At 33.2% G+C, this 25,573-nt stretch overlaps 1 long non-coding RNA gene across 1 annotated transcript; it reads left to right on the plus strand.

Moving 5' to 3' along the window:
- The first annotated feature begins 24,044 nt into the window (after window positions 1-24,044).
- On the plus strand, window positions 24,045-25,548 carry LOC138912530 (uncharacterized). Its single transcript, XR_011418076.1, has 2 exons — window positions 24,045-25,116; window positions 25,185-25,548. It is a non-coding gene; the product is annotated as an uncharacterized lncRNA (long non-coding RNA).
- Window positions 25,549-25,573: the final 25 nt, after the last annotated feature.

Genomic DNA, 25,573 nt, shown 5'->3' on the forward strand with positions numbered 1-25,573 from the left:
CTCTGTAAATGTTCTCTAACCAAAATGGAAATAACTTTAATATCAAACGTTCCCTGCTTCACTAAGCCCTACCGTACTCCTTTTTGTACTCAGACCTGTCGTCGGTAATATTATCTCCGAGTTACTCGATAGTTATATCATTCGTCCATCGGACTCTCCTTATGTATCTGGAATTGTCGTCGTTGAAAAACAGAATGGTGAACATCGTCTTTGCGTCGACTACCGACGTCTCAACAGTATAACCGTCAAAATACCATTTCCAATGCCAAATATGGAGGAGCAATTAGCTGGGAATGCCTATTTTTCTCAGCTGGACTTGCGTATGGGATATCATCAAGTCGAGGTTTGCGAATCATCCAAACAATTCACCGCATTTGTAACTTCAGATGGCCACTACGAATATAACAGGATGCCGTTCGGTCTCGTCAATGCTCCAGCAGTATTTCAAGCGGTCATGAACAAAATAGTCAAACGCATGGAGCCAGGTGAGGTACTCGCATATCTAGATGACGTCATTATTCCCATCCAATCATTTGGAGAGGGTATCCATCGACTCGGAAAATTCTTCCGAATCCTTAAAGAGAGCGGTTTAACACTTGGCTACGACAAATGTAAATTTCTTCAATCAGAAATAACTTTCTTAGGCCATATTGTCAAAAAAGATGGAATAACTCCTGGCGAAAACAAGGTGAGCGCTATTAAAAAAGTCCCCACTAACGTAAAGGACGTCAGACGATTTTTGGGTCTAACGGGATTCTTTCGAAAGTTTGTGGAAAACTACTCCTTAATTGCAAAACCCCTTACACGACTGTTGCGTAAGGTAGAGCAAAACAGCTTTGATTGGGGAAATGACCAGCAACGGGCTTTTAACGAGCTAATCGACAAATATTCTGCGTTCCAGTTCTGGTTCTGTACGACTTTGCTGCACATCATGAGGTACACACAGACGCTTGTGCGATCGGACTAGCAGGAGTCTTATTGCAATCTCAAGACAAAACGAATTGGCGGCCCGTGTGTTACTTCAGTAGGCACTGTACTGACGCTGAAAGTAGATACCATAGATACGAACTCGAAACATTGGCCGTCGTAGAAACGCTACAAAGGTTCAGGGTGTATATTCTAGGAAAACCCTTCCGACTCGTTACTGATTGTTCCGCCATCGCCAAGGTAAAACTCAATAAAGAACACAGGTTAACAAAATGGACTTTATTAAAAGGTGCAGGCCTGTTGGCATTAAAACATGTTAATATAGACGTATATAAGCATATCTGCATACTTAGTTTTCGCGTTTAACGGGTGGTATTTGGGCAATCGCGGTTTGAAAAAAATAGCAACATTTAATTTTTTGATTTAAGATATCTTCGAGGGTCTGTGCTCAGTTGTAATAATACCTATGCCAAAAAATTGCTTAGATGCCCTTCTACATTATTGCACTTAAGGTTCCATCATAATTTGAGTCAATCACAGCCTATGAGCCATTGAAGTAATTTGTTCACCTCTATTCCCAACCAACTTAATGCGGTGAACACGCTTAAAAAAATACAAGGAAAAATATATGCCCTAAAATATTTTACAGGCATCTAGAGGCGTCTTTCACCGAAAGAAAGAAAGAATATATTTCAACATGCATTCAATGCTGCTACTACAAATCTAAAGGAGGCAAGCCCGAAGGTTGCATGCATTATAATGACGCCGATCCAGTACCATTTCGCAGGCTTCACATCGATCATTTGGGACCGTTTATTCGAAGCAAACGCGGAAATACCCATATACTAGCCATATCCGATCCCTTCAGTAAATATCTGATTGTAAAGGCAGTTAAAAGTACATAAACCCTCCCAGTGCTGAACACTCTGAATGAAGTTTTCAGCTACTTCGGTCTGCCGAAGATAATAATATCCAATCGTGGAACTGCTTTTACCTCGAAACAATTTGAAGAATACTGTAAGCACAACCAGATTCAACACATCAAAAACGCTGTGCGAACACCTCGTGCAAATGGACAAGTCGAGCGCGCAAACCAAACTATTCTCAACTACGTACGCACAGTGAACGACCACCCGAAGGATTGGGATCTTACTTTACACAATCTTCAATGGAGCGTAAACTCTCAAAAGAACGATACATCAGGATTCAGCCCAATTGATTTGGTGTTTAACTTTAATCCTATTGATGTAGTCCAGAACCATCTCACTGCAGCTATACACACCGATTTGGAATTAGACGAGAAGGAATATGTCATCGACAACAGAAACCAAGCGCTCGTCAATATTGCAAGCGAGCGAGCTAAATGGAAACAACGCTTTGATACCAAACACTCTAACCCTTCTATCTACTCCACAGGTAATCTTGTAGTCGTTAAAAACGAACCAGCTGCTACAGGCGAGTCGCGAAAGCTCGAACCACGCTATCGAGGACCATATATCGTCGTCAAGGTCCTTGGAAATGATCGTTATGTAATCGAAGACATCCCAGGTATCCAGATTACAGGACGTAAATACTGTTCTGTCTATTCCTCCGATAAAATCAAGCCGTGGTGCTCCAACGTCCCTGAGCTGGATGTTTCCGACGATGACGAGGATCGAATCGAGGACGATCCGAATGCAGGATTTGCCGAGCTGTCACGATCCAGTTCTGATGGAGAACCATTAGACAGCAACGGTGTGCCAACTCTGAATGAAGTTGGCGAATAATTGCAGAACGAGAACGACACGAGCAACCGACTACATTCACTCTGCTAGACTCGTCATATATAGGTTTTATAGGTCAATTATAGGTTTTTGATCCTAAAAGTAGTTGAAATCCAGACATTTAAGATGGTTGTTTTTTTTACAATTGGTTTTTTTGTTCTGCTAGACTTGCTATTTATAAGGGGTGCGAGCCTTAAAAATGATTTGAGTCCAGACGATTAAAATAGTAGGTATAATATTCTTCTCGTATTATCTTTGCATAACCGACTACATTGACTCTGTTAGACTCGTCATAAATGATAGGCTTTTGATCCTAAATATGGTTTAAGTTCAGATTTTGTTTTGTTCTGCTAGACCTGCTATATATAAGGGGTGCGAGCTTAAAAATGATTTGAGTCCAGGCGATTAAAATAGTAGGGATAATATTCTTCTCGTGTATTCGGTAATTCAGCTACCAATGGAGACAGGTTATTGTGGCTTTATTCTGCAGCCTTGCCTTTGGGAAAATCGCTGGTATCTGAGTGATAACTTCAAGCAGTGAGATGAGCTTGAGCCTGGATTATTACGTGGAAAAAATCTACGCCCTAGATAGCTTAATCAAACCGCAGAAACTCACTACAATCTTTGTTTCTGCTCAGACATTTTTTTTACAAAGGAAAGCATTGGCTTTGGGCATTGGGTTTACTTATTCAGATTTTTGTTGAATATCTACATTACTATACAAATTTATTTTTAAATATTACTGGCACAAGTTTATAGCAGGTCTAAAATTAGATATAAAATAAAATTAAAAAGAAAATGTATATCCACAAATCACTAATATAGTAACTCTGTATAAATAAAAACTTTTCCAAATAACAATATATGCAAAATAAAATAATAATAAATAAATAAATAGAAAGCATATATTCATTTAGTTAAATTAAAATAAATAAATATAAACAAATAAATAATAAATAATAAATACTTGGTGTGGTAGATTATATACATCATATCATATATATCAGTAGAAATAAAAAGTCTTCAAATAGCAAAGGAAAATAAATAAAAGATAAAAACAATGCCGGTAAGACACACTCCAGAAGATAGTAGCGCAGCAGCAGGAGATGGGCGGCATAATTGTAATATTTTTGCCCAAACTATAGAGTTCCAAGCGCAGCTATATTTTAATACCCGTTACTCGTAGAGTAAAAGGGTATATTAGATTCGTGCAAAAGTATGTAACAGGTAGAAGGAAGCGTTTCCGACCCTATAAAGTATATATATTCTTGATCAGGGTCACTAGCCGAGTCGATCTAGCCATGTCCGTCTGACCGTCTGTCCGTCTGTATGAACGCAGAGATCTCGGAAACTACAAAAGCTAGAAGGTTGAGATTTTCCACACATATTCTTTGGCCTCCTACGCAGCGCAAGTTTATTTTAGCCGAGCGCCACGCCCCCTCTAACGCCCACAATCGCCCACTAACGATTTTAAAATGTGCCCTGCGCCCACATCTTTAAAGATTTCCGAGAAGTATAAATGCAATTTTGTTGTGTATATTTATACCTATCGAAATGTAGAAGACATTTTTCAAATCGGACCATTCATTAAAAAGTTATACGCAATCAAAATATCTACATATATCTATCTCCCTCGCACTCCCTTTAGCTGAGCTACGATTTTAGTCGGGACACGAACCCGAGTACAGCGTTCGCACTTCATTTAGCTGAGTGACGGGTATTAAATAGTCGTGACACCAACCCGACTATAGCGATCTCTCTTGTTATTTCTTTATTTATTGTATCCTAGCGTTACAAGTTTTTAAAACTTAATAAAAAAAATACGCTAGTCACTACGTGTTGATAATTATAGATAATTTATAGCTGACAATATTTCTTAAAAATACTACATAGGGTTTTACAAAGGACTTAACTAAACTTATCTTTAATTGTTAGGGTTATTTATTTTTAGAAATTCTTTTAATTTAATTTTAAACTGACTAGCACTTTTTATTGATTTGAGAACATGAGGTAGTTCGTTCCACAGGCGCACAGCATTGATGTAGAATTGTCTCTGAGAACACAGTAATTTTGTTCTCGGATGAATTCAATTATTAATTCGATTTGATTGGGCATGCACAAGTTTGTCAGCGAGGTAAGTTGGTTCATTTGTCATTATAATCTTATGAACGAAAATTAGAGCTCTAAAATCTATCGATTGCTTTAATTTCATATTGTAAATAGACTCTGCCAGGGTGGATATGTGTTCTGCTCTTCTTTTATTAAATACGTATCTGGTTACGGAGTTGAGCCCTACTTTTAATTTTTGAAAGTCCCGAGTATCGCAATGGCCAAAGATTTCAACACAATAAAATAATGAGGGTAGGAGGTACATTTTTGCTATTAAGACCTTAAGGTTGGGATACTGACAACTGCCTTAACATTCCATATATTTTTCCTGTTGCTTTAGTAATATGTGTACTCCATTGCAAGGTATTGTTGAAAGTTACACCCAAGTTAACAGCATTTTGTACATATTCAATGGGAATATTATCCAGACATTTAAGATGGTTGTTTTTTTTACAATTGGTTTTTTTGTTCTGCTAGACTTGCTATTTATAAGGGGTGCGAGCCTTAAAAATGATTTGAGTCCAGACGATTAAAATAGTAGGTATAATATTCTTCTCGTATTATCTTTGCATAACCGACTACATTGACTCTGTTAGACTCGTCATAAATGATAGGCTTTTGATCCTAAATATGGTTTAAGTTCAGATTTTGTTTTGTTCTGCTAGACCTGCTATATATAAGGGGTGCGAGCTTAAAAATGATTTGAGTCCAGGCGATTAAAATAGTAGGGATAATATTCTTCTCGTGTATTCGGTAATTCAGCTACCAATGGAGACAGGTTATTGTGGCTTTATTCTGCAGCCTTGCCTTTGGGAAAATCGCTGGTATCTGAGTGATAACTTCAAGCAGTGAGATGAGCTTGAGCCTGGATTATTACGTGGAAAAAATCTACGCCCTAGATAGCTTAATCAAACCGCAGAAACTCACTACAATCTTTGTTTCTGCTCAGACATTTTTTTTACAAAGGAAAGCATTGGCTTTGGGCATTGGGTTTACTTATTCAGATTTTTGTTGAATATCTACATTACTATACAAATTTATTTTTAAATATTACTGGCACAAGTTTATAGCAGGTCTAAAATTAGATATAAAATAAAATTAAATAGAAAATGTATATCCACAAATCACTAATATAGTAACTCTGTATAAATAAAAACTTTTCCAAATAACAATATATGCAAAATAAAATAATAACATTCCATATATTTTTCCTGTTGCTTTAGTAATATGTGTACTCCATTGCAAGGTATTGTTGAAAGTTACACCCAAGTTAACAGCATTTTGTACATATTCAATGGGAATATTATTAATTACTAGCAGGGTCTGTAGCCCGCAGCTTCGCCTGCGGAAATTAAAATTGAAAATTAAGCATTGCTTTATCTTTGGTACTTATTTTAAATTTAAAAAATTCCTAATTATTATTCTATAAACCGAGAAAAGATTTTATCAGAACTTTTTCCCTTGATATCCGTAAAAACAAAAATATTTTGTCCTTTGAAAACTACTTAAAAAAACATGTTTTTTTCTTAAATCTTTTTAAAATTATTATGGATTGTTTGCATAAGTTAACAGATGGACAAAACAGAAACAAACAGATTCCTTTTTCGACACAAATCCTTACACTAATTTCATTCAAAACATTAGTATTTTGTCCAAAACAAATTATTTAAATATAGAATGTCATACTGCGTTGAGCAAATGAAATTCCCAATCCATTCCCAATCCATTACCATTAAAGCCTAGAAACATTATTTGAAAAAAAATTTCTTTAAGAAAAAAATAGATAGGATACAAATTTGATTAAATTTACATGTTAAAAATATTAAACTCTTTTTCAATTTCGGAGAGTTTTGACTATTGCTGTCTCGCTCTTACCCAGATAAATTTATGAATTTTTTTATATGAATTAAGAGTGCAAAAATATGAATTTCAAAGCAGTACTTTATCGAAAACAAAGCAAAAAACTGCCAAAATATGGATTATCACGCCGCGTTAAGTTTGTAATTCAATTCCAAATCGATTAGCGTTTAACTCTGGAAAAAAACTTGTATTCTTAAAATAAATTGCTAAAAGTTTTACATAGCTCTCCAACAACCAATATAATAATTTTGATTAGGATTTAAAAAATTTGAGGGAATATTTTTAATTTAAGTTCGCCTTGAAATGTTACAACCGCTTCAAAATGTGATGGGATGTTTATCCTTCGACAGTTAAAAAAAATTAATGTCTCCAATTCTTTTTTTAAAAAAATTAATGTCAGAGATAGGATAATTTTAGGCTTAATTTTATTTCATCGGTCCCTTAAAACAAATCCTGTTGATATTGGCCTTGCTACCTCGTTCTAAATTTTCTATTTCTATTTTCTATTTCTATTTTTTGTTTTTTAAAGATGCAATTTTTAAACTATTTAAACCGAGTTATGTTTACTCTTTGTAAAGATGTTAACTCTTGATTATTAATTAGTTACCTAAGAATGTAGCAAAGCTAATTTTATGCACATGGGTAAGTACAAACCAAATACTCTTGGCGAATTTGCTACCGGGGGGTTTTTGGAAGGTATCCACAGTAGACAACTATTATAAGGGAAACAAATATGCGAAGCAATGTTTTGCTTATGTATTTGACTAATTTAAGAAAAGACATCAAGAAAGGCAATTCCAAATTAGTGCATTTTACCATTGATATTTGGTTTCAGTATTTTTGTTTTTACATTAATTTTTCACCTTGATTAGAATTATATTAATAACTAGCAGGGTCTGTAGCCCGCAGCTTCGCCTGCGGAAATTAAAATTGAAAATTAAGCATTGCTTTATCTTTGGTACTTATTTTAAATAGTAAAAATTCATCATTTTTATTCTATAAACCGAGAAAAGATTTTATCAGAACTTTTTCCCTTGATATCCGTAAAAACAAAAATATTTTGTCCTTTGAAAACTACATAAAAAACATACATAAAAAAGTTAACAGATGGACAAAACAGAAACAAACAGATTCCTTTTTCGACACAAATCCTTACACTAATTTCATTCAGAACATTAGCATTTTGTCCAAAACATATTAATTAAATATAGAATATCATACTGCGTTGAGCATGTAATTAAATTCCCAATCCATTGCCATTAAAGCCTAAAAACATTATTTGAAAAAAAATTGCTTTAAGAAAAAAATAGATAGGATACAAATTTGATTAAATTTACATGTTAAAAATATTAAAATCTTTTTCAATTTCGGAGAGTTTTGACTATTGCTGTCTCGCTCCTACCCAGATAAATTTATGAATTTTTTTATATGAATTAAGAGTGCAAAAATATGAATTTCAAAGCAGTACTTTATCGAAAACAAAGCAAAAAACTGCCAAAATATGGATTATCACGCCGCGTTAAGTTTGTAATTCAATTTCAAATCGATTAGCGTTTAACTCTGGAAAAAAAACTTGTATTCTTAAAATAAATTGCCAAAATATAATAATTTTGATTAAGATTTAAAAAATTTGAGGGAATATTTTTAATTTGATGGGATGTTTATCCTTCGACAGTAAAAAAAAATTAAAGTCTCCAATTCTTATTTTAATAAAATGAATGCCAGAGATAGGATAATTTTAGGCTTAATTTTATTTCATCGGTCCCTTAAAACAAATCCTGTTGATATTGGCCTTGCTACCTCGTTCTAAATTTTCTATTTCTATTTTCTATTTCTATTTTTTGTTTTTTAAAGATGCAATTTTTAAACTATTTAAACCGAGTTATGTTTACTCTTTGTAAAGATGTTGACTCTTGATTATTAATTAGTTACCTAAGAATGTAGCAAAGCTAATTTTATGCACATGGGTAAGTACAAACCAAATACTCTTGGCGAATTTGCTACCGGGGGGTTTTTGGAAGGTATCCACAGTAGACAACTATTATAAGGGAAACAAATATGCGAAGCAATGTTTTGCTTTATGTATTTGAATAATTTAAGAAAAGACATCAAGAAAGGGAATTCCAAATTAGTGCATTTTACCATTGATATTTGGTTTCAGTATTTTTGTTTTCACATTAATTTGTCACCTTGATTAGAATCTCTAAAGATTATAAAATGAAAGACCGATTTTTAGGGGGATACGACCACAGCCTAAACCACAAGAGCTAGAGCATCCAAATTTTTTCACAGTATTCCATTGGGGGCGTAGGCGCCCACTAAGGTCCGACATGTCCCCCCAGTGGCCCCAAACAGCTCCAATATCCATATTTAGAGCAAAAAATCATTAGATTTACTTAAGCTTAACTTCTGAAGTGGTTGGAATTTTGAAATTTTGATTTTGCAGAATTGTAGGTCTTGAAAGGGCCTAATTAGAAACCTAAAAGAAATTTCGATATCCCCCATAATTTGGAGGCTACATTTAAAATTAACTTTTCGATTTAAAAAATCTAAACCGCTGCTCCGATCGTGATGATTTTTCGGTAAATGGTTATTTAGATTTCCTAAGTTATTGCGTTGCATTTTGTGGGAGCCTGCCGAGAGAGCGAAACCCAGAAAAAGTGGAATCTGAAAATAATACGTTACTTTGCTGTTTTTGTATTGGATGCCAATCTTTTACTGTGTGTACAAAGGTTTTCGTTTCATTCAAAATAAGAAATTTGAAAACAACAAATTCCAATTTACAAACAAGTATACATATTTGTGCGCAAATTAAAATTGCATTGATAACATTGTAACTGATAGCAAGAGAGAACGCTGTACTCGGGTTCGTGTCCCGACTATAATCGTTGCTCAGCTAAAGGGAGTGCGAGGGAGATAGATAGAAAAAAAAAATCAAAATCTAAACCGTTGCTCCGATCAAGATGATTTTTGGCTCAATCGTTATTCTATGGCCCAAATTCTTAATTTTAATTTTTTAACTTTTTAACATTTTTTTTTTTTTATTTTTAATGAATGTATTTAGATTTCCTAAGTTTTTGCGTTGCATTTTGTGGGAGCCTGCCGAGAGAGCATAACCCAGAGAGCGGATGGCAAGAGAGCGACGGCCGAGACAGCAGCAGCCCAGAAAACTGGCGAGGGGGAGGGGTAGTGCTGTGTGGAAGGGGGAGGGGAAAAGGGCAATTTAAGTTAAAATTTGTTTTGAATTTCGATTCGAATGTTCGATCAATAGTCAGTCCTTTGGATCAAATGCTTAGGTTTTATTTTCAAAAAATATTTTTCATTTTGTAGCAGAAGTAAGAGCCTTTATTAATTTTCACCATGGAAGAAGATAAAAAATTACTACAAATTCTGTAAACAAAGCCAAAATGTTTCCAAGTTAAATATTAATCTTAAGATTCGAACTTTTAACCGAATACGTATGTACATATGCATACCCTGCAAGCAAACGGGCGATATTTCTATCGCCTAACGTCCAGAAGTCACTTCTTAGTAACTTCTGGAAGATAGAAACACGACAGAACACATTTTACAAAAACAAAATATACATCTATCGCGAAGAAGTCACTTCTTGGTCACTTCTGGACGATTAAAATACGATAGAACACATTTTACAAAAACAAAAAGGGTCACGATCGTGGAGAAGTAACTTCTAAGACACTTCTAGGCGATAGAAAGACGATAGAACACATTTTACAAAAACAAAAAGGGTTACGATCGTGGAGAAGTAACTTCTAAGACACTTCTAGGCGATAGAAAGACGATAGAACACATTTTACAAAAACAAAAAGGATTACGACCGTGGAGAAGTAACTTCTAAGACACTTCTTGGCGATAGAAAGACGATAGAACACATTTTACAAAAACAAAAAGGGTTCAAATCGCGAGGAAGTAACTTCTGAGGCACTTCTGGGCGATAGAATGGCGATAAAACACATTTGACTACCTAAAAAGGTTCAAATCGCGAAGAAGTAACTTCTGAGGCACTTCTGGACGATAGAATGGCGATAGATCAAATTTGACTACCTAAAAAGGCTTGCGATCGCGAAGAAGTAACTTCTGAGACACTTTTGGGCGATGAAAAGGCGATAGAACTAGAGACCTGCACGAGTAAGTAAAAATATACTCTATTACTACTCGGCGATGCCGATTCCAACTGTCAAATCTGGAATCGTGGCATCGTAGAATCGTAGGCATCGGCATCGTTTTACTCATATCTGACTCGTGTTTTTTTATTAAACAAAATCAACCAAAATTTTTGTCAGAACAAGAGGAACCAATATACCCAAGATTTCACAATTGTTAGTCCTATCTACTTAAGACCATAGATTAACTCTTTGACAATATTAGACTGCGAATTCTTTGAAACAAGAGAATTTTTTTTTATGTTTTACCGTCTTTGAACTCGACATACACGAAATCTTAAACAAAATGAGACCGCGAATTCTTTGGAAGAAGAAGAATCAATAAAGGACCATGTCCAAAACACGTATGGATTTGTTGTCTTTAACTAGGTTTTTCTATTCATGAATTCTAAAAAAATGTACCCGCGAATTCTTTAGAAGAAGAGAAAATTTTATTGAAATTTATTTTTAAATGTCAAATTTGAAATTTGTTGGCGATGCTACGATGCTACTCGTACGATTCTACGATGCCGAGTATACTCGGCATCGTTTGACACGATTACATGATTACAAAAATTAATCGTGGCATCGCCAACTTGATTACTTTTACTCGTGGAATCGGCATCGGCATCGTTTCGTGCAGGTCTCTAGATAGAACACATTTTACAAAAACAAAACCAATGGGAAAAAAACATCTTCCAATTCACTTCTGGAAGTTAAATTGAAAATAGAAAGGAATTTGGTTTTATTTTTTTGAAGTCTTTGGGGTACAGTCCGCTCTTGGCTCTCTCTTTATACCTGAAAACTACCCTTTTGTTCTCTTTGACCTACGCACTTTGTATTTTGAATTCGAGCGTCAGTTCGTTTCGAGATTTCTTTGTGATCAGTGCGATTTATTCTACATTTCTGTGTTTGTGATGAAATGCGGAGTGAACCCGTTATTTTTTAAATATTACATACCGGTGGAATATAAATAAAATACAATATTTATTTACATCAAAACTTAAAGTGATTGGAGAAATCGAGATTTAAGCGTGTACAAGGCTGTCCTCCGAAAGCAAAAGGAATTACTTGGCGTGAAACTCTGGGCAAACCGAAAACTTAACTATACTCCACTTATTTAATTATAAAAGGTAAATACCTCCTCCGATTTTTATATGGCACAATATTAATTATTTTTTTGTTGTTTTAAGCATTTTCATAGACGGAACACGGAACTGGAATTAAATAAAATAATACAACATCATTTCCTACCAGCTTATGGACCGTGCTTACATGCCGCAATGCTTTTGTAACTATATATTTCAATAAATGTGTTGAAAGAATAAACATGAAGAATAAGCACAAAAAACATATTTTCCAATTGGGAAAGAAGTGCCGCCGTAGTGGAACAGTTCTTCCCGACGGGGGTGACTTCGGCGATCCGAATGCGATATCGCGGACGATCGTTTTCATCTTCTACACGTCACACGTCGATAGAAAATGCTTGCAGGGTTTCTACTTGAAAGTCGATAATGTGCTTAAAAATAAATAAAATTATTCATTTTCTTTCAGCCAATGCAAAATTGGCAGAGTTTAAAATTAATAATTATCAATCAAATGTGGAATCGCAAAATAATAAGTTACTTCGCTACTTTTGTATGGGATGTCAATCTTTTCGTGTGTGTACAAATGTTTTTGTTCCATTCAAAACAACAAATTTAAAAATAACAAATTCCAATTTACAAACAAGTGTACATGTGCGCGCAAATTAAAATCGCATTGATAACATTGTAACTGATAGAAGGTATAAAAATTCACTACTTTTACTTAGATCGCATCCATCTAAACTATTATAAAGGTCGACCCCTAAAAAACGGTCAGTAGCAAATTCCACTTAGATCGGATTGACATAAAAATCTAAAAAAATCACAGTAATTACTAAAATAATTAGGAGCCGCGTAAGGGGTACTTTGTAGAACAAAAAACGATCCGAAAGTGCCACAAAATTCGATTGGTTTTTTTTTTAATTCTTTCTTTTGCCATTTCTCTGTTATAAATGTTGTTAAAATGGCTTAAAAATGTGATGTTCATAATCTTATGGCATACCCGCAAATAACTGCATTTAAATTTCTTGGAGATTCAGCATCCTTAACCAAGTCCCCAATATTTTAAAATTTGGCTAACCTGATGTGACGTCACGCCTCCCCATATGTTTTTATGTATGTTCTGCTGGCGCATGTATGTATGTACATAGGTATGCCCTGCTGTCGCAATTTAAGTGTGACCGCGCAAGGGGAAAATGAAAATACCACAGCCAAAAAAAATCGATTATATCGCAAATCTTAAGTAAACTTTAAATTTTAGACCTTACAGAAATCCCATTAAGCTGAATTTTACAGTCGAAATTTTCCTTAAAATTGCTTCTGTTTTTTAAAATGCAAAAGCCCAATCAGCAAACTATTTATTAGTTTTCAAATGTTGAGTTATCGACAAACTTTGGATTTGTAAAAAATAAAAACAAACAATGATTTGCTCTGCTATGTACACACACACGCACAAAATAAATATATCCAAAAAATCCCAGCGGGAATGTGAGAAGTTGGTTTTTGTGTTCTTGAAATCCTGTTCCTTTTTGCAGGCGGCGGTGTAGGGATAGATAATTTCTGAGCGTTAAATGAGGGTGGGTTTCTGAGTAGCATCAATATCAGGCCACTTATGCGCTGTGTGATTTCTGTGGCACTACGATTATAATATTTTTTAACTAAAAAATCACCGACTTATAATATTCAAAAATCCTATGATTTACACCAAATCCAAAAGACTTGTTCTCACATTTAGTTTTAATTTTGAGTAATTTTAAAATTCGTAGAAAAAATATTAATAATTGTTAATCAAAAAAATTAAACTATATAACTATTATCATAATGTCTATAATGATAATATCAATTTATTTTACTCAACATTTTTCAAATAATAATAAGAATGAATGTGGGATTCAACCAAATTATAGAGAAAAGCCACGGTAAGACGATTAAAATATTTGATCACATTTATCAAGGAATTACATTAAATTATAAAGAAAACTATTGTTGTTATTTACATTTTTAAACATTTTCTGTGAAATAAAATAATTTGATCGTCAGATCGTGGCCTAAGCCATTTTTAAGTGTTGTTAAAATATAAAAATTCGTGTTGGTGGTATTGATAACACGAAAAATGCCTACCTATAATATACGTAACCTTTAATAATTACGGTCCCTGAAAAGTATTGTTTAAACAAAATATTTATTCGGCGCCAAAGTGTGACCCAACTTTACAACGAAATTTATACCAAATCTGCATTTTGGTATTATCAAGTATATGATGCAGGGTCACATCATTTTTAAATTTGTTGGAAAAAGTGAAAAAAAAGTGAAAATAGTTAATTTTAATCTAAAAAACAATAAAAAGGTGAGTGATAAAATAAATTTTGTCTTTTTATAATCTTTATTTCAGCGTTACAAAAGTTAGCATCACAGATATTTTCGCCGTTAAAAAATATACGCCTCCGGATGCTATCTTCAACACAAATTCTGCATTTCAGTGACACTTGAAATGTTTTTAATCTTTCCCAGTGGTAAATGGTGTGAGGTGTTCATTAAATGGTTGTATAAATAGTACTTCAGTACTAACTTAGTTGTTTAGCTTAACCAAAATATTACATTTATTTCAGCCAGGCCGACTGAGACTTCTTGGGACCAGAAGTGTTGCGCCTGCGTTTGTCATATTTTATTTTTTCTTTTCATAGTTTTTGATATAGATACCCGACAGAAAACAGCTGATCAGAGGGAAAATGATCGGCCATTGCAAACCAGGCATAATTTCTGGAGAGATCCTTTAATTTTGTGCGGAGACGTAATAATGATAATTACTCTTATTATTATTCCTGGTCTTACATTCATATCTTAATTATTTTTGATATTTTCAGAAGACAGACAAGAAATGGATACCTAAGAACTGCATTCGGCCAAGCAAAACCCGGGAATGCTTCAGGCATTACAAATTTTTAGTTCCAATGCTTCGATTGTAAATATTATTAATAAATACACAAACAAATATTACCAACAAAATGATTTTTATTGTGGAAAAGCAGTGCAAAAACCAAAACTGCGAGGGTCTGAAAAAACCAAAACTGAGAGGGTGCGGAAAAGCAGATATTGCAAGTGGAGGAAAACCACAACTGGGTACGTGTGAAAAATCTATAATGCGGGAAGTCGAAAAACCAGTGGATTTTGTCCTGCATTCTTCTGCCAGAGATCCAGATAGAAACCTCATTTCCCCCTTACTTTTTGTGTCACCCCCGTGTATTTTGAAACCAGAGATGGAAGAAATGTAAGGGGTGAATGAGGTTTTGTCCCTTCCGCTTCTATGGAGAAACCTCTTGAAAATATGTTATTTTCCAGAGGAATTTTCCCGGTGGGTATGTGTGCAGATGCGTTAGTGTGTGAAAATTTGCACTGGTTTTGCACTGCTTTGCAGTATCTGATTTTCCACAATAAAAATCATGTTTTTTGTAATATTTGTTTGTGTATTTTTTAATAATATTTACAATCGAAGCATTGGAACTACAAATTTTTAATGCCTGAAGCATTCCCGGGTTTTGATTGGCCAAATGCAGTTCTTAGATATCCATTTCTTGTCTGTCTTCTGAAAATATCAAAAATAATTTAGATATGAATGTAAGACCAGGAATAATAATAAGAGTAATTACCATTGTTAGGTCTCCGCACAAAATTAAAGGATCTCTCCAGAAATTATGCCTGGTTTGCCATGGCCGATCATTTACCCTCTGTTCAGTTGTTTTATGTCGGGTATCTATATCAAAAACTATGAAAAGAAAAAATAAAATATGACAAACGCAGGCGCAGCACTTCTAGTCCCAAGAAGTCTCAGTCGGCCTGGCTGAAATAAATATAATATTTTGATTAAGTTAAATAACTAAGTTAGTACTAAAGTACTATTTATACAACCATTTAATGAACACCTCACACCATTTACCACTGGTAAAGATTATAAACATTTCAAGTGTCACTGAAATGCAGAATTTGTGTTGAAGATAGCATCCGGAGGCGTATATTTATTAATGGCGAAAATATCTGTGATACTAGCCTTTATAACGCTGAAATAAAGATTATAAAAAGACAAAATTTATTTTATCACTCACCATTTTATTGTTTTTTTAGATTAAAATTAACTATTTTCTATTTTAACTATTTAACAAATGTTTTTGTTCCATTCAAAACAACAAATTTAAAAATAACAAATTCCAATTTACAAACAAGTGTACATGTGCGCGCAAATTAAAATCGCATTGATAACATTGTAACTGATAGAAGGTATAAAAATTCACTACTTTTACTTAGATCGCATCCATCTAAACTATTATAAAGGTCGACCCCTAAAAAACGGTCAGTAGCAAATTCCACTTAGATCGGATTGACATAAAAATCTAAAAAAATCACAGTAATTACTAAAATAATTAGGAGCCGCGTAAGGGGTACTTTGTAGAACAAAAAACGATCCGAAAGTGCCACAAAATTCGATTGGTTTTTTTTTTAATTCTTTCTTTTGCCATTTCTCTGTTATAAATGTTGTTAAAATGGCTTAAAAATGTGATGTTCATAATCTTATGGCATTCCCGCAAATAACTGCATTTAAATTTCTTGGAGATTCAGCATCCTTAACCAAGTCCCCAATATTTTAAAATTTGGCTAACCTGATGTGACGTCACGCCTCCCCATATGTTTTTATGTATGTTCTGCTGGCGCATGTATGTATGTACATAGGTATGCCCTGCTGTCGCAATTTAAGTGTGACCGCGCAAGGGGAAAATGAAAATACCACAGCCAAAAAAAATCGATTATATCGCAAATCTTAAGTAAACTTTAAATTTTAGACCTTACAGAAATCCCATTAAGCTGAATTTTACAGTCGAAATTTTCCTTAAAATTGCTTCTGTTTTTTAAAATGCAAAAGCCCAATCAGCAAACTATTTATTAGTTTTCAAATGTTGAGTTATCGACAAACTTTGGATTTGTAAAAAATAAAAACAAACAATGATTTGCTCTGCTATGTACACACACACGCACAAAATAAATATATCCAAAAAATCCCAGCGGGAATGTGAGAAGTTGGTTTTTGTGTTCTTGAAATCCTGTTCCTTTTTGCAGGCGGCGGTGTAGGGATAGATAATTTCTGAGCGTTAAATGAGGGTGGGTTTCTGAGTAGCATCAATATCAGGCCACTTATGCGCTGTGTGATTTCTGTGGCACTACGATTATAATATTTTTTAACTAAAAAATCACCGACTTATAATATTCAAAAATCCTATGATTTACACCAAATCCAAAAGACTTGTTCTCACATTTAGTTTTAATTTTGAGTAATTTTAAAATTCGTAGAAAAAATATTAATAATTGTTAATCAAAAAAATTAAACTATATAACTATTATCATAATGTCTATAATGATAATATCAATTTATTTTACTCAACATTTTTCAAATAATAATAAGAATGAATGTGGGATTCAACCAAATTATAGAGAAAAGCCACGGTAAGACGATTAAAATATTTGATCACATTTATCAAGGAATTACATTAAATTATAAAGAAAACTATTGTTGTTATTTACATTTTTAAACATTTTCTGTGAAATAAAATAATTTGATCGTCAGATCGTGGCCTAAGCCATTTTTAAGTGTTGTTAAAATATAAAAATTCGTGTTGGTGGTATTGATAACACGAAAAATGCCTACCTATAATATACGTAACCTTTAATAATTACGGTCCCTGAAAAGTATTGTTTAAACAAAATATTTATTCGGCGCCAAAGTGTGACCCAACTTTACAACGAAATTTATACCAAATCTGCATTTTGGTATTATCAAGTATATGATGCAGGGTCACATCATTTTTAAATTTGTTGGAAAAAGTGAAAAAAAAGTGAAAATAGTTAATTTTAATCTAAAAAACAATAAAAAGGTGAGTGATAAAATAAATTTTGTCTTTTTATAATCTTTATTTCAGCGTTACAAAAGTTAGCATCACAGATATTTTCGCCATTAAAAAATATACGCCTCCGGATGCTATCTTCAACACAAATTCTGCATTTCAGTGACACTTGAAATGTTTTTAATCTTTCCCAGTGGTAAATGGTGTGAGGTGTTCATTAAATGGTTGTATAAATAGTACTTCAGTACTAACTTAGTTGTTTAGCTTAACCAAAATATTACATTTATTTCAGCCAGGCCGACTGAGACTTCTTGGGACCAGAAGTGTTGCGCCTGCGTTTGTCATATTTTATTTTTTCTTTTCATAGTTTTTGATATAGATACCCGACAGAAAACAGCTGATCAGAGGGAAAATGATCGGCCATTGCAAACCAGGCATAATTTCTGGAGAGATCCTTTAATTTTGTGCGGAGACGTAATAATAATAATTACTCTTATTATTATTCCTGGTCTTACATTCATATCTTAATTATTTTTGATATTTTCAGAAGACAGACAAGAAATGGATACCTAAGAACTGCATTCGGCCAAGCAAAACCCGGGAATGCTTCAGGCATTACAAATTTTTAGTTCCAATGCTTCGATTGTAAATATTATTAATAAATACACAAACAAATATTACAAACAAAATGATTTTTATTGTGGAAAAGCAGTGCAAAAACCAAAACTGCGAGGGTCTGAAAAAACCAAAACTGAGAGGGTGCGGAAAAGCAGATATTGCAAGTGGAGGAAAACCATAACTGGGTACGTGTGAAAAATCTATAATGCGGGAAGTCGAAAAACCAGTGGATTTTGTCCTGCATTCTTCTGCCAGAGATCCAGATAGAAACCTCATTTCCCCCTTACTTTTTGTGTCACCCCCGTGTATTTTGAAACCAGAGATGGAAGAAATGTAAGGGGTGAATGAGGTTTTGTCCCTTCCGCTTCTATGGAGAAACCTCTTGAAAATATGTTATTTTCCAGAGGAATTTTCCCGGTGGGTATGTGTGCAGATGCGTTAGTGTGTGAAAATTTGCACTGGTTTTGCACTGCTTTGCAGTATCTGATTTTCCACAATAAAAATCATGTTTTTTGTAATATTTGTTTGTGTATTTTTTAATAATATTTACAATCGAAGCATTGGAACTACAAATTTTTAATGCCTGAAGCATTCCCGGGTTTTGATTGGCCAAATGCAGTTCTTAGATATCCATTTCTTGTCTGTCTTCTGAAAATATCAAAAATAATTTAGATATGAATGTAAGACCAGGAATAATAATAAGAGTAATTACCATTGTTAGGTCTCCGCACAAAATTAAAGGATCTCTCCAGAAATTATGCCTGGTTTGCCATGGCCGATCATTTACCCTCTGTTCAGTTGTTTTATGTCGGGTATCTATATCAAAAACTATGAAAAGAAAAAATAAAATATGACAAACGCAGGCGCAGCACTTCTAGTCCCAAGAAGTCTCAGTCGGCCTGGCTGAAATAAATATAATATTTTGATTAAGTTAAATAACTAAGTTAGTACTAAAGTACTATTTATACAACCATTTAATGAACACCTCACACCATTTACCACTGGTAAAGATTATAAACATTTCAAGTGTCACTGAAATGCAGAATTTGTGTTGAAGATAGCATCCGGAGGCGTATATTTATTAATGGCGAAAATATCTGTGATACTAGCCTTTATAACGCTGAAATAAAGATTATAAAAAGACAAAATTTATTTTATCACTCACCATTTTATTGTTTTTTTAGATTAAAATTAACTATTTTCTATTTTAACTATTTAACAAATGTTTTTGTTCCATTCAAAACAACAAATTTAAAAATAACAAATTCCAATTTACAAACAAGTGTACATGTGCGCGCAAATTAAAATCGCATTGATAACATTGTAACTGATAGAAGGTATAAAAATTCACTACTTTTACTTAGATCGCATCCATCTAAACTATTATAAAGGTCGACCCCTAAAAAACGGTCAGTAGCAAATTCCACTTAGATCGGATTGACATAAAAATCTAAAAAAATCACAGTAATTACTAAAATAATTAGGAGCCGCGTAAGGGGTACTTTGTAGAACAAAAAACGATCCGAAAGTGCCACAAAATTCGATTGGTTTTTTTTTTAATTCTTTCTTTTGCCATTTCTCTGTTATAAATGTTGTTAAAATGGCTTAAAAATGTGATGTTCATAATCTTATGGCATACCCGCAAATAACTGCATTTAAATTTCTTGGAGATTCAGCATCCTTAACCAAGTCCCCAATATTTTAAAATTTGGCTAACCTGATGTGACGTCACGCCTCCCCATATGTTTTTATGTATGTTCTGCTGGCGCATGTATGTATGTACATAGGTATGCCCTGCTGTCGCAATTTAAGTGTGACCGCGCAAGGGGAAAATGAAAATACCACAGCCAAAAAAAATCGATTATATCGCAAATCTTAAGTAAACTTTAAATTTTAGACCTTACAGAAATCCCATTAAGCTGAATTTTACAGTCGAAATTTTCCTTAAAATTGCTTCTGTTTTTTAAAATGCAAAAGCCCAATCAGCAAACTATTTATTAGTTTTCAAATGTTGAGTTATCGACAAACTTTGGATTTGTAAAAAATAAAAACAAACAATGATTTGCTCTGCTATGTACACACACACGCACAAAATAAATATATCCAAAAAACCCAGCGGGAATGTGAGAAGTTGGTTTTTGTGTTCTTGAAATCCTGTTCCTTTTTGCAGGCGGCGGTGTAGGGATAGATAATTTCTGAGCGTTAAATGAGGGTGGGTTTCTGAGTAGCATCAATATCAGGCCACTTATGCGCTGTGTGATTTCTGTGGCACTACGATTATAATATTTTTTAACTAAAAAATCACCGACTTATAATATTCAAAAATCCTATGATTTACACCAAATCCAAAAGACTTGTTCTCACATTTAGTTTTAATTTTGAGTAATTTTAAAATTCGTAGAAAAAATATTAATAATTGTTAATCAAAAAAATTAAACTATATAACTATTATCATAATGTCTATAATGATAATATCAATTTATTTTACTCAACATTTTTCAAATAATAATAAGAATGAATGTGGGATTCAACCAAATTATAGAGAAAAGCCACGGTAAGACGATTAAAATATTTGATCACATTTATCAAGGAATTACATTAAATTATAAAGAAAACTATTGTTGTTATTTACATTTTTAAACATTTTCTGTGAAATAAAATAATTTGATCGTCAGATCGTGGCCTAAGCCATTTTTAAGTGTTGTTAAAATATAAAAATTCGTGTTGGTGGTATTGATAACACGAAAAATGCCTACCTATAATATACGTAACCTTTAATAATTACGGTCCCTGAAAAGTATTGTTTAAACAAAATATTTATTCGGCGCCAAAGTGTGACCCAACTTTACAACGAAATTTATACCAAATCTGCATTTTGGTATTATCAAGTATATGATGCAGGGTCACATCATTTTTAAATTTGTTGGAAAAAGTGAAAAAAAAGTGAAAATAGTTAATTTTAATCTAAAAAACAATAAAAAGGTGAGTGATAAAATAAATTTTGTCTTTTTATAATCTTTATTTCAGCGTTACAAAAGTTAGCATCACAGATATTTTCGCCATTAAAAAATATACGCCTCCGGATGCTATCTTCAACACAAATTCTGCATTTCAGTGACACTTGAAATGTTTTTAATCTTTCCCAGTGGTAAATGGTGTGAGGTGTTCATTAAATGGTTGTATAAATAGTACTTCAGTACTAACTTAGTTGTTTAGCTTAACCAAAATATTACATTTATTTCAGCCAGGCCGACTGAGACTTCTTGGGACCAGAAGTGTTGCGCCTGCGTTTGTCATATTTTATTTTTTCTTTTCATAGTTTTTGATATAGATACCCGACAGAAAACAGCTGATCAGAGGGAAAATGATCGGCCATTGCAAACCAGGCATAATTTCTGGAGAGATCCTTTAATTTTGTGCGGAGACGTAATAATGATAATTACTCTTATTATTATTCCTGGTCTTACATTCATATCTTAATTATTTTTGATATTTTCAGAAGACAGACAAGAAATGGATACCTAAGAACTGCATTCGGCCAAGCAAAACCCGGGAATGCTTCAGGCATTACAAATTTTTAGTTCCAATGCTTCGATTGTAAATATTATTAATAAATACACAAACAAATATTACAAACAAAATGATTTTTATTGTGGAAAAGCAGTGCAAAAACCAAAACTGCGAGGGTCTGAAAAAACCAAAACTGAGAGGGTGCGGAAAAGCAGATATTGCAAGTGGAGGAAAACCATAACTGGGTACGTGTGAAAAATCTATAATGCGGGAAGTCGAAAAACCAGTGGATTTTGTCCTGCATTCTTCTGCCAGAGATCCAGATAGAAACCTCATTTCCCCCTTACTTTTTGTGTCACCCCCGTGTATTTTGAAACCAGAGATGGAAGAAATGTAAGGGGTGAATGAGGTTTTGTCCCTTCCGCTTCTATGGAGAAACCTCTTGAAAATATGTTATTTTCCAGAGGAATTTTCCCGGTGGGTATGTGTGCAGATGCGTTAGTGTGTGAAAATTTGCACTGGTTTTGCACTGCTTTGCAGTATCTGATTTTCCACAATAAAAATCATGTTTTTTGTAATATTTGTTTGTGTATTTTTTAATAATATTTACAATCGAAGCATTGGAACTACAAATTTTTAATGCCTGAAGCATTCCCGGGTTTTGATTGGCCAAATGCAGTTCTTAGATATCCATTTCTTGTCTGTCTTCTGAAAATATCAAAAATAATTTAGATATGAATGTAAGACCAGGAATAATAATAAGAGTAATTACCATTGTTAGGTCTCCGCACAAAATTAAAGGATCTCTCCAGAAATTATGCCTGGTTTGCCATGGCCGATCATTTACCCTCTGTTCAGTTGTTTTATGTCGGGTATCTATATCAAAAACTATGAAAAGAAAAAATAAAATATGACAAACGCAGGCGCAGCACTTCTAGTCCCAAGAAGTCTCAGTCGGCCTGGCTGAAATAAATGTAATATTTTGATTAAGTTAAATAACTAAGTTAGTACTAAAGTACTATTTATACAACCATTTAATGAACACCTCACACCATTTACCACTGGTAAAGATTATAAACATTTCAAGTGTCACTGAAATGCAGAATTTGTGTTGAAGATAGCATCCGGAGGCGTATATTTTTTAATGGCGAAAATATCTGTGATACTAGCCTTTATAACGCTGAAATAAAGATTATAAAAAGACAAAATTTATTTTATCACTCACCATTTTATTGTTTTTTTAGATTAAAATTAACTATTTTCACTTTTTTTCACTTTTTTCAACAAATTTAAAAATGATGTGACCCTGCATTATATTCTTGATAATACCATACAAAATGCAGATAAATTTGGTGTAAATTTCGTTGTAAAGTAGGGTCACACTTTGGCGCCAATAAATATTTCGTTTAAACAATACTTTTCAGGGACCGTAATCATTAAAGGTTACGTATATTATAGGTATATTAGGCATTTTTCGGGTTATCAATACCACCAACACGAATTTTTATATTTTAACAACACTTAAAAATGGCTTAGGCCACGATCTGACGATCAAATTATTTTATTTCACAGAAAATGTTTAAAAATGTAAGAAACAATAATAGTTTTCTTTGTAATTTAATGTAATTCCTTGATAAATGTGATCAAATATTTTAATCGTCTTACCGTGGCTTTTCTTTATAATTTTTTTTTTAATCCCACATTCATTCTTATTATTATTTGAATAATGTTGAGTAAAATAAATTAATATTATCATTATAGACATTATGATAATTGTTTTATAGTTTAATTTTTTTGATTAACAATTATTAATATTTTTTCTACGAATTTTAAAATTACTAAAAATTAAAACTAAATGTGAGAACAAGTCTTTTGGTTTTGGTGTAAATCATAGGATTTTTTAATATTATAAGTTGGTGATTTTTTAGTTAAAAAATATTATAATCGTAGTGCCACAGAAATCACACAGCGCATAAGTGGCCTGATATTGATGCTACTCAGAAACCCACCCCCATTTAACGCTCAGAAATTATCTATCCCCACACCGCCGCCTGCAAAAAGGAACAGGATTTCAAGAACACAAAAACCAACTTCTCACTTTCCCGGTGGGGTGCTACCCAGCGGGAATGTGAGAAGTTGGTTTTTGTGTTCTTGAAATCCTGTTCCTTTTTGCAGGCGGCGGTGTAGGGATAGATAATTTCTGAGCGCTAAATGAGGGTGGGTTTCTGAGTAGCATCAGTATCAGGCCATTTATGCGCTGTGTGATTTCTGTGGCACTACGATTATAATATTTTTTAACAAAAAAATCACCAACTTATAATATTCAAAAATCCTATGATTTTCACCAAAACCAAAAGACTGGTTTCTCACATTTAGTTTTAATTTTTAGTAATTTTAAAAGTCGTAGAAAAAATATTAATAATTGTTAATCAAAAAAATTAAACTATATAACATTATTATCATAATGTCTATAATGATAATATTAATTTATTTTACTCAACATTTTTCAAATAATAATAAGGATGAATGTGGGATTCAACCAAATTATAGAGAAAAGCCACGGTAAGACGATTAAAATATTTGATCACAATTATCAAGGAATTACATTAAATTACAAAGAAAACTATTGTTGTTTTTTACATTTTTAAACATTTTTTGTGAAATAAAATAATTTGATCGTCAGATCGTGGCCTAAGCCATTTTTAAGTGTTGTTAAAAAATAAAAATTCGTGTTGGTAGTATTAATAACACGAAAAATGCCTAATATACCTATAATATACGTAACCTTTAATGATTACGGTCCCTGAAAAGTATTGTTTAAATATTTATTCGGCGCCAAAGTGTGACCCAACTTTACAACGAAATTTACCCCACATTTATCTGCATTTTGTATGGTATTATCAAGAATATAATGCAGGGTCACATCATTTTTAAATTTGTTGGGAAAAGTGAAAAAAAAAGTGAAAATAGTTAATTTTAATCTAAAAAACAATAAAATGGTGAGTGTTAAAATGAATTTTGTCTTTTTATAACCTTTATTTCAGCGTTACAAAGGTTAGTATCACAGATATTTTCGCCATTAATAAATATACGCCTCCGGATGCTTTTTTCAACACAAATTCTGCATTTCAGTGACACTTGAAATGTTTTTAATCTTTACCAGTGGTAAATGGTGTGAGGTGTTCATTAAATGGTTGTATAAATAGTACTTCAGTACTAACTTAGTTGTTTAACTTAATCAAAATATTACATTTATTTCAGCCAGGCCGACTGAGACTTCTTGGGACCAGAAGTGTTGCGCCTGCGTTTGTCACATTTTATTTTTTCTTCTCATAGTTTTTGATATAGATACCCGACATAAAACAACTGAACAGAGGGTAAATGATCGGCCATGGCAAACCAGGCATAATTTCTGGAGAGATCCTTTAATTTTGTGCGGAGACCTAACAATGGTAATTACTCTTATTATTATTCCTGGTCTTACATTCATATCTAAATTATGTTTGATATTTTCAGAAGACAGACAAGAAATGGATATCTAAGTACTGCATTCGGCCAAGCAAAACCCGGGAATGCTTCGATTGTAAATATTATTAATAAATACACAAACAAATATTACAAAAAACATGATTTTTATTGTGGAAAATCAG

Source organism: Drosophila takahashii, chromosome 2R (assembly GCF_030179915.1).
Source record: "Drosophila takahashii strain IR98-3 E-12201 chromosome 2R, DtakHiC1v2, whole genome shotgun sequence".
Classification (NCBI taxonomy): Eukaryota; Metazoa; Arthropoda; class Insecta; order Diptera; family Drosophilidae; genus Drosophila; species Drosophila takahashii.